The following is an 11,279-nucleotide window of genomic DNA, read 5'->3' as shown; positions in this document are numbered from 1 at the left end:
CCCCGGCCCCCCCGCGACCCGCCGCGCCCTGGCGCTCAGCAGCCCCGCCCCTGGCCCCGTGCTGCCTTGACCCGAGGCGTTAACCCTGTTCTCTCCCGCGTCCGGCCCGCTGGCTGGCAAGGACGCCTCGGGGTTCCCCGTCCCCCAGAAAAGATCCCAGACTCCTAGCCCGCACCTCGAGCGCGTTTCCTCTCCTTGCGCGCCTTGGGATCGCCTAGGAGAGAAACCAAAGTTGACTTTCCCTGTTTTGAAGCCTGTCTGAAAGATACTACTTTCCAGCGTTAGTTTTAGATTTTACCTCACGTTTCCCCAGCGGATGCGTGTAAACTCGAGGCTGCTTTGTCTCTTTCCCTCTTGATTTCATTGGCCCAGCCTGGGAGCGTGCTGAGATTTTTTCGGTTGTTTGGAAAATTGCCATTCCTGACCCCCAACTAAACACCCGCGGCTTTGGCACCTGCCCCTCGCAGAGCCACTATTTGCGTGACAGTGTTAGCTCTCCTGTGGGCACGTGGGTGAAATTGTGCTGTGAGCCTGGAGATTTTCAAATTGCTGAAAGGGGCAGGGAGTTCAAATGGATGGTTCGTTTCTACCCGGAGCCGGTTACCCCTCCGGCAGAGGACTGGTTACCTAATAAATTTCTTTTCTCTTGAAACCTTGACAGCATGAGAAGGTGCCTTACATCTCGTTCAGCCCTCGTCTGCAGGATTTCTGAGAAGTCAGTTACTTTTCTTAAGGGTCTGCTTTTAATTTCTACATTTTCATTGCTTTATCCATTTGAACCATCTGTTTAAAAACTCTTACACAGATCATGGGAAAAAACCCATTAAAGTGCTTTACATTTTTCCCAATTAAGTTTCAGGACTTTTAGTTTCAATTTTTAAAAAGTATATATAAACCCTGAAAACAACACATAAATCTTAAACTAAAACAGATAAGACCCTGTAAACTGTATGACGGCTTGATTTAAATTCTCCTGGGCCAGAAGAAGCAGATTTTTAAAAACTTACATCCTTATTTATATTAATCCTCAACATATTTGTAAGATGGCCAATTACAATTTCAGTCACTGTAACTCCCAAGTGTGGGACTCGTGTCGGTCAAGTCAGTATGCCTCATCTAGGGTCATGGGAGAAGCGGTAACATAATTTGTCAGCAAACGGAATGATGCACACAGCAGTGGACTGTTTTTCACTTCAGGTGGTCTTGCATCTACTCATTACACAGCCTGAAAGACAAAAGTGCAGTCAGGCCAAACGCATAATTTCCTTTCAACTTCTGCCGTGTCGTTGTTCCAAGTGACTAACTTCAGTGCCAGAGTCGGAGATATGAAGCAGGATAAACTACAATAACCCTTTCTTGTCTTTTATTAAATCGAACTCTTGTGTTTAATTCTCTTAACATGCATCAACAGTCTTTGATGAATAGCATTTAGTGTGTTGAGTCATTTTTCAGTTTTCTGTAAAAGTTTCACAGGCTGGGGCGGATGTATTCTGGATGCTGAGATACAGGCTATATGTAATTCCACGCTTTATGCCTGCTATATACATTGCTAGCATCTGGGTGGAGGAGTGATTGATAAGGTAGGATAGAGTGAAGCACAGTACCTGACCTTAAAAAGTTCTCTGAAAAGAAATTATACAGAATGACTTCTCTCACTCAGAGCCTCATACAGGTGCTGTACCAGTGTTATAAATTCGTTTCCACTCAGGCCCATCCTTCTGTATACAAGGAATTGGGATTTTTCCGTCCTACCCTTGGTGCATTAGTGTGTAAAGTTTCCTGCATTATGTAGGGACTCCTTTTTCTTGTAGGTGTTTTCAGAGTTACTCATGACTTATTCTGTGATTCATACTTTAATTATACCTGCTAGTCAAGCTTTCATTTATGCTACCTTAACCCAGCTGCAAGAGACACCAGAAATGACTTTGCTTTGAGGTAGATTTACTGTCAGTTTTGAACTGCTGTTTTCATGTGTTAGCCTTTCACCACAATAAATGAACCAGATTCTTTCCAAGAGAAAAGGGTTTGTAAATAAAAGAGCAACTGTACTTGTTAGGTTTGTTTTCATACATTTTAATGGACTGAGACACAGCCTTTCCAAAAAGTTCCCCTTCACAGTACGTGGCGCTGTCAGTGGCATGATGGCTTCGCAAATATTAGTGGCTGACACATTCCTTGGCGTGGTTATTGGCACAGAGAAATGTTTCTGTTTGTTTTCTTAATTCTGACTTGGGATGTGTGGAGCTTGGTTTATATTTGAGAGCAAAGAGGTCGTACAGGATAATAAACTGATATATGGTATTTGTAAATCTACCCAAGACATTTTTCTTGACCTAGCTCACATCTGGCACTTAATATGTACTCAAAAAGTGTTATTCTTATTTTTCAGTTACATGGACTTAGACTTCCAGACTCAGACATTGTGAGGCTAAATTCAGCCTGGTAAGAGACGGCTAAACAGACATCAAGTATCCATGAAGGCTGTGCTGCCCTTCCTGGATGAGAAGGCAGGGACACTGTCGCTCTTGGCATTTCTCGTGTGCGTTATCTTTCTCCAAAGCTGTTCCTGACCAGTAGGTTCTACATCATTCTGGTTCAATCTTGCATCATGTCTAGGAAAACAGTACTGTATCCAAATTAATAAAGTGTTCAAGTTTTAAAAACATTTTTATTGCAGTTAAATGTATGTAACATAAAATGTATGGTCTTCACCACATTTAAGTAGATGATTCGTGACCGTTAAGGACCTTCACATTGCTGCGCACTCATCTCCGCCACTCACTTCCAGAACTTTGTTCTCTTCCCCAGCTGGAGCTCTGTACCCATTAAACGTGACTCCCCTCTGCCCACTCTTCTCAACTCCTGGCAACACCATTCTACCTTCTGTCTGTAAATTTGACAGTTTAGGTGCCTCAAATAAGTGAAGTCATACACTGCCTTCTTACCTTCGATGATCTAGTCATTCGTGAGTGAAGCAAAGAAATAAGAAACACACACACACACACACACACACACACACACACACACACTCAAATCTCTATATAGGAACAAGGTCTCCCTGTACAGTTTAGGCAGGCCTCATACCCACTATCCTCCTGCCTCAACCTCCTGAGTGTCGGCATTGGAGGTGTGTGTCACCTTGCCTGGGTAAGAATGAGATATGTTTTTAAGACCACTTGAACCTGCCTGATACATTTTTGAATCTATGGGGTTTTAAAGATATTCTTCTACCAGCAAAAAGAAGAAGTTCAAATTAAGCTCTTAGCAGGTATCGTTTAATCTGCCGTGTTAAAAGCAGTACCATTATTATTTCCCCCCTACACAGTCCTTCTAACATCACTGTTTCTTGTAAGATGGGTTGCTATACACATGGCATTACCTACTCCAATGGACAAGTGTACATATCATAAATGACAGCAGCCTATACAACTTAGTAATGTTGTCTTTTGCAGATAAAAATTGCTATCATGAAGTACAAAGCCCCTCTCTACTCTTCCTCCTTCCTTTGGACAGCTGTCTTGAAACCCTGACAGATGCTAAAAGTAGACTGGATTGAAGAAACCCAAAAGCATGAACATAGACTGCATTGTATGAGTCTAAGAATTCCGAGCATTCATTATCCAATAAATGGCCTGAAAAGCAATGTTTCAAGCTACTTGCGAGCGATGGAGAGCTGAGAGAAGGGAGCTTCGGTGAGGTTGATACACATGAAACCGGTGAAGAGATGAGCACAAGGCAGATTAAATGAAGGAAGAATATATACTGTGTGATTTCATGGGGGAAGTGGGGCTGCAATGAGACTCATGAGATTTGAACCTATGTAGAAGTGTCATCCTTTGTAGAAGCAATAGAGAGAGCTGTATTTAGTTCTGCATGCTGAATGTAAGGCTACTTAGTGTAGAGAAAGGAGCTGTTGTGGGGGACAGCATGAACCTTGGGGTGTAGGGTGGGTTAGAAGAGGGGCCGTGGCCCAGCTAAACAAGCAGGAGGAACTGCTGAAAGTGGGTTTGTTCTGAGAGACAGCACAACTTCCAAAATCCTCTCCAAATCTGAGATTTGCATTATCATGACTGACTTCTGAAGATTCAGATAAAGGAAAAGAAGAACAGAAATCTAAGCACGAAAACCCGACCAACTAGATACAATTATGAAGAGTAGAAAACGGGGTGAGGATAGAGAGAAGGGTATTGAATGATCTAATTTGAGAAAAACTCTTTAGCATAGTTTTTGACGTCTATTTAGTGTTGCCCCCTTGTGGCAAATCATTTTGCTCGGTGTCTGACAGAAAAGCAGAACAAGGGACTAAAAAGCAAAAGAGCCTCTCCATGTACTGGGTACCATACTCAGAGTTCTTACAGATATCACCTGATTCATTCCCTCCACCTTTCTTTTTTTGTGCGAGGGATGGAACCAGGGCCTCGGGAGTGCTAGGTCTGACCTGTACCCTCAAGCCCAGCCCTGTTTTGAACATACAGGAAGTTAGACTCAAAATGGCTAACTCACCTAAGTGTACGTAGCTAAGGATTCTGGAAGTAGGATTTCAGTGTAGGTCTATCTAGCTAAAAAACCTACTCTAGGGGCTGGGGATTTAGCTCAGCGGCAAAAGCGCCTGCCTGGCAAGCGCAAGGTCGTGAGTTCTGTTCCCGGTACCGGAGAAAAACCAAAAATAAATAAATAAATAAATAACCTACCCTAAAAAACAAATGTGCTTAATGCTTATTTGTAGACATCTGTTATAGCCCTATGCTACTGCAGATGCTGGAAATACAAAGATGAGAAAAAGCTTATCTCAATCCTGCCCTGATTAAAATTTCAATCTAATGAGTTATAGCGGAGACATTAATCAATGGTTACTAGATAGCTATGGCTTCGACAAGTATAAGAGTGGGGATAGTAGTGCTAACGACTATCCTTTTTTTCAGTACTTGCTCACACCAAGCTACACCCTCAGCCACTTTTTACTTTTTATTTTGAAACCGGGTCTCACTAACTCATTCAGCTGCCCAGGCTCGGTTCCAACCAGCTCCTCCAATCTGCTCCCACAGCCGTGAGCGCTGGCATTTCAAGCATATGCCGCCATGGCTGACTATCACCTATTAGCTGCTTGCATAAGGTCAGACACCATCCTAAACTAATGATGAAATAATACTCATTATTTCAAATTGGTCATTTTTAGCTCCAGACCTGAGATATTTATGCACCTGTAGAATTCAAGATAGGATGAGGAACTTCCTCGACGCTAATAGTGAGAATCAATTGTGGCCCAGGAGTTTTTAATACTTTACCTGCGCCTGCTTAAAACCTTTCAACTACACTTCAAGGGGAAGTATTGCATCCTTACCTATCCTTAAAACTCTTGGGCCTGGCCTCTCTTGGATTCCGTAGCACACAGGAGGGAAGCAAGCATTTACTGAACAACTGCACAGTACCGGCCATGAGCTCATTAGGCCTGAAAATCCTTCTACGAACTCTGGAAGGAGGGATTTTATAACGAGGATGAGGATACTGAGAAACCAAAGATCAAACAAACACAGGAAAAACACCCAAACAACTTGCCTCAGCATAAATAGAACTACCTAACTCCCAAGATCACACCACAGGGAATATCTCCATTGTGACACTTAATTGCATACATTTATAATAGTTTTCAGCACTTGGAATTGAACCTAGAGCCTTTGTACTGAGCTGCATCCCCAGCTTCTTTTCTGTTTCACTTTTAGACAAGGTCTCACTAATTACTAAATTGCTCAGGCTGGTATGAAACGTGAAATCCTTCTGCCTCAGCCTCCCAGAGATCTGGTATTACTGGCAAGTGTCACCATGCTGGGCTTGAATGCATGAGTGTTTTCTATTTAAAAAAAAAAAACGTTCCTTTGCTTCTGTGGTAGAGGTGCTGGGGAACACTTAAGGGAACAGCAGAAGGCTCCTCCCTTTGGTGTGGAGTGGCAGGTCTTCTTTTTCTTTTGTCTTTCTGAGACAAGTTCTCACTATGCAGTTCAGGCTGGCCTTGAGCTCACTTTGTAGCCCAGGCTGGTCTCAACCTCACAATGATCCTCCTGCCTCAGCCTCCCGAGTGCTGGGATTACAGGTGTGCACCACCACGCCTAGCAAGTGGAGGTCTTCTGTACTTGTTTGAGCTTTGCTGAGTGTGAAAGGTGTGGAGCTCATTATGGGTGTTGGGGGGCCTGAGTACAGCTGAACCAGACCCACTGCCATCCAGGGCACTGTAACAGGCCCCTGCAAAGACAACAAAGACGTGATGAGGAAAATAACAAGCCCAGATGGATTCGGGGAAGCTAACTCAGATAAATGGCTCCACACCCAGCAAAGAGAAGCCATAAGTCAGCATCAGCAAAGCACACTAATGAATGTGATAAGGATAACTGAAAAAGAACAGACCCACAGTCTTGGTGGTTTGAGCATTTCAGATGGAAGAAAAGAAACCTGAAAGAGCATCTCAACCAGCAGTCACAGTGGCAACTCCCTTTAGGAGAAATAGCATGGATGGTGTTAGCCTTTTCAATGTGCACTAAATTACAGTCCCCCATGGGAATTTTATCTCAGAATTAGAAAATTTCACAGAATCATGTGTGTAATTACAAAATTATTTTTTCAGAAAGGGTAGAGTTCTTATTTTCACACTTCGCCCTTTCTTTTTTTCCCTAGCTGCTAGTTTATTAAACTTTTAGTACGGGGTAGGTATGTGTTACCAAGCTCAAACTTTACTAGAGAAATAAAAGTAATGCTCTCAGTTTCTCTTAATGCTTCAGTCTTTTTCCCTTCTGAATTCTTCATAATCTCTCAAAGAATGCTTCAAAGGTCTGAGCTCTATTATATTATGGTGTCAAGTAGAACATTTATGGTATTGTGAACATCTTATTGGTAGAGAAGATGAATATTTGATGAGTTACTGTGAGTTTTTCTAAATCTACTTTTTTCACAAACTTTTTATTGTGGAAATTTTCAAACATACAAGAAAAGTTGAAAAAACTAATGCAATAAGTTCCAAATGCTTTCTACCTGGATTCACCAACTGTTAGCATTTTGTGGTATTTTTTTTTCTCTCTCTCTTCAGTGTATATACTCTGTATATGTGTGTGTGTGTGTGTGTGTGTGTGTGTGTGTGTGTGTGTGTATTCCTGAAAGTTTTATAGTAAATTTTAAGTTCTTGGTACATCATCCATATATGCTTCAGCATTTATCAACAATAAACTAATTCTCTATCATAACTAAAACTTAAAGAACATGAAAATGTGATTTAAAAAGTTATCAAATGTCCAGTTATTCCCAAAATGACTGCTATAGTTTAAAACAATGTAAAACAGAATCTAACAAGGGTTCAAAAGTGAAGTTTAATCAGTGGCCTGTATACCTACGGAATTCTATTTTAAAGAGCAATAAAAGAACATAAATTAAGGTGTGATATGTGTATCTACCGATTCCCTGAAATGAATATAATTATTATATATCACAAACATATACTAATAAAGAAGAAAAGAAAAGCTCATCACTGCACTAATTTAAATTTAGATTTAGATTTTGGAATGATTGAATCTGGATTAGTAAAGGTTCCCTTTGGTTCTGTCCTGAAGCAAATGTTTGCTGATCAAATTAATGGGAGAAGAAGGTGTTGTACTGAGCCATTCCAATGTTTAAGCACCTGCATTTGTCATTCAGGACTGGGATAGAGCTCCTGGAAGAACCCTCTGTGGACTGAGGGTGTACACAAAATGCACTGTCAGGCATAACTGTGTGGTCAGTAAATATTTTTTGACTGAATTAATGAATGAAATACAGGGATCTAAAGAACACCACCATTAGTATCACATGCGAATGGTGAGCATGTTAAATTCTTGGGTTCTACCTCCACTTACAGAGTCAAAACCTCTGCAGGTGGGGCCCGGCGTCTGTGCTCTAACATGTCTTCCATATGGTCTGTGATCTACAGTTTGAGAACAGGTGACCTAGAACAATTCCTGGTAGACACCAAGGTGGAAGCAGTCTTGGAAAAGGCAGTGGAGGACACAGCCTTGAGACTGGGCAAGAAAGGCGGAAGCTTAGCAGGATGGCAATGCCCAGGGAGCCAGCCTACCCTCAGGGCCTCTGTTGAGGAGCTGAAAGGAAAACCACCTGCTAATTCCACCGCTTACCCAGCAGGCGTCCTTGCTTTCACTCTCACTGAAACAGTAGCGTTCTAGGTGCGCTTCAGGACAGTCCTTATCTGAGGAAAGAATGTCTATTTTTTCAAATGTAATAACAGACACTATTAAAATTATAATTTTTTTTTAAACCTGATTTTAATGTAGACTTCTGGGTTCACCTCACACAGAGAGTAGGGGACTGGGACTGGGACTGAGCAAAAATGGCAAATGTAGATGGAGGACAGGATGAATTTTTTTCCTGACCCAGTCCCTTCCCTCAGGAGGGAGACAGGTAAGGCGGGGAAGGACAACTTCTGTTGCCACCACGGCTTCTCGTCTGAGGGTTTAAGGCCAGTATGACCAGGACATAGGTGTGCTGGGATCTTGACTGAAGGTGCCTCACTCAGAATGCTGAAGGATGACTTGGGACCGAAATAACCTGACTTTTCCTTTAATGCTAGTCACGGGGAAGATTGGAGAGGGAGAGAAAACATGGAGAAAAATAACAAAGAGCTCATTTTATGGGGAAAGAGGACAGAGAGGCAGTACCTCTGAGTTCTTCATTGGCCGCTTGTGGACTCCAGGGTCCGATGGTGAACCAGAGGATGGGGATATCTGTTCCGTTCTTAAAAACCACGTGTGCACCCGAAGACCTATTACTGAGGTTTGCTCTCTGGGAAGTTTCTTTCTGCCGTTGCATACAGGGAGAAACAGCTGGGGAATTACATGTGTAAGGAGAGACTGCTGCTGACGAGTCTTCTCTAAAGCAGGATGAAATGTTAACACTAAGATATTTTCTTCGCAAATAAGCAAAAAGCAATTATGGTTTCCTTCCGAGCTGTTTCAGCATCTTCAAAGACGAGAAAAGCTGAATCATTTCTAATACAATGTGAGTACTCCTACCAATACAAAAGGACAAGATGGAAATATCATATCATTTTGACCAAGAATTTAAAAGTGAAGTAGGCAATGGATAAGCAGCAAGAATTCATGTAAATGTGTAGACTAAGTGGCAATAATTTAAAACTCCGTATTTTCATCATCAGTTTATGCCTTGGCAATTGTTTTGGGAGTTGCTTTCACTATCCTCAAATCCACAGGGTCAGGGAGCTTGGTAGCTGCTCCCTAGGTAACTCACAATGACTACTGCAAAGGTACCCCAAGTCCAACATGAATATTCTGTGATACTTCATTCTTTTCTTAAACCCACTCTTCAAATTGCATTCCCTACCTGAGCTGGCTGAGAGAGAAATTTGATGTGCAATCAGGCAACAAACTGATTTGATATCGCTGGTGTCCACCTCCTTCTCTCCAGCCCCAGCTTAGACCTCGGTCTGCCTTCACTGCCTGGACTATTAAAATAAGCCCTCAGCTAGTCTCTGTGTCTCCAGTCCGTCATTTGCTAATCCACGATTGCAGCCAGAGTGATCCTTCTACAAAAGCAAATCTCATCATTCTCCCCGGTGCTTAAAATCCTTCAGTGGCTCCTCATTGATTAATGGATAGAGACCAAACCTCTTAGTGTGCCTCACTAACCTCTGTTATCTCTCCAGCCTTCCTGACTGCCTTATCTTTCGCCTCTGGAAAAAAGATGCTTTGCTTAAGCTACTGAGAGGGATGAAAAGTTCAAGGGGTCTCTATGAGAAGCTTTCTATTTGATGTTTTAATTTTGATGATTATTTTACAAAGTAATATAAGCACATTTTGAATAATCTATATAAGTACTTTTCAAAATTTAATGCATATAGGCATCAACCAGAGATCTTATGGGGCCAGCTCTGATTCATTAAGTCCTGTATGGCCCGAGATAGTTAAAAAAAGCTTCCAGGTAATGCCAATACTGCTGTGCTCTGGGCCACATTTTGAGGAATAAAGGTCTAGAATGATGACCACTTAATAACTGAGTCTATCACAAAATTGCGTCATTTTCGTAGACTAATGAGAAAGAGAAGAAAGCAATATTTTCAATGACACATCACTGCATATGAAGACCAAATGACATGCAGCTTGCCGTATAAGTAAAGACCTGGCAATAGTTCTAATATTTTTAAAATGGGATGAAAGAATTAAATCATGATTCAGAACAAAATAACATACTCCCCCAAAGTAGCATAGCCATATCAACTTAAACACATTTGTAGCAATCAGGAAAATAGTATTTCAACAAAAAAAATCACTCACACCATTAGATAGATATTATTTAAATAATATTAGCTTTGCATTTTTCTTTATAATTAATTTGTTCATCTGTTTGTTTTTATAATTATAAAATAGCTATAAGCATTAGTGTTATGTTCCTATGTGGTTGAAAAAACAACTTTAATTGACTCCAAGGCACATGAGAAATTTACTCCTTTGTAAGAGAGCTAGACACTATATCAGTTAGCGAGATACTGGACTAAGCCTGCTGGTGCCTTTATGCCTTGGCTTCTGTTGTGACTTCTGCCTCTGGTAGGATTACCTTTCTATAGTCCCTTGGCAACAGCATTACCAGCTGTGTCTAGTTAGCAAATATCTACTCTGTCCTGTTGCTCCTTTTTTTGAGGCAGGGTCATGCTATACAGTTCAGGCTGGTCTTGAGCTCACTTTATAGCTCAGGCTGGCCTCAAACTCACAGGAATCCTCGTGCCTCATCCTCTTGAGTACTGGGATTACAGGTATGCACCACATCCGGCTCGTTGCTCCTTTTCTGAGACTCAGTATCAACTTTGTACTGCGACAATGTCCTATCCTAATTTCTTTTGTAGCATTTGCTGTTCACTCACGTTGCTTATCTTATTGTCTGTCTCTTTTAGCCAAAGGAAAATGACCTTGTCTTGTCTGATCTATCGCACCTGTTCAGTAAATATTTTCTGAAAGAAGAAAATGAGGTAAAACTTGATTTGGTTTTTCCTATGACAGACTAAACAATCCACCATGTGTTATTTCTAAAGGAAAAATATTAAAAATATAAGATAATTGTGCTATTCTTCCACATGTGACCTGATTCTAGTATTGCAATTTAAAGGCCTCACTTGTCTTCCAGAGAATCTACTGGAAAGTGTGTGTTTGCCCTAATTTTCCAGAGGTCTGTTTGTTGAGGTTGAAGCTTAGAGAATTTTCAAATAATGCAAAAAGAACGTTGTGATTACATTTTGG

This window comes from Chinchilla lanigera, unplaced genomic scaffold (genome assembly GCF_000276665.1).
Source record: "Chinchilla lanigera isolate Chin_1 unplaced genomic scaffold, ChiLan1.0 scaffold00011, whole genome shotgun sequence".
Classification (NCBI taxonomy): domain Eukaryota; kingdom Metazoa; phylum Chordata; class Mammalia; order Rodentia; family Chinchillidae; genus Chinchilla; species Chinchilla lanigera.
Note: the sequence above shows the minus strand (reverse complement) of the source record.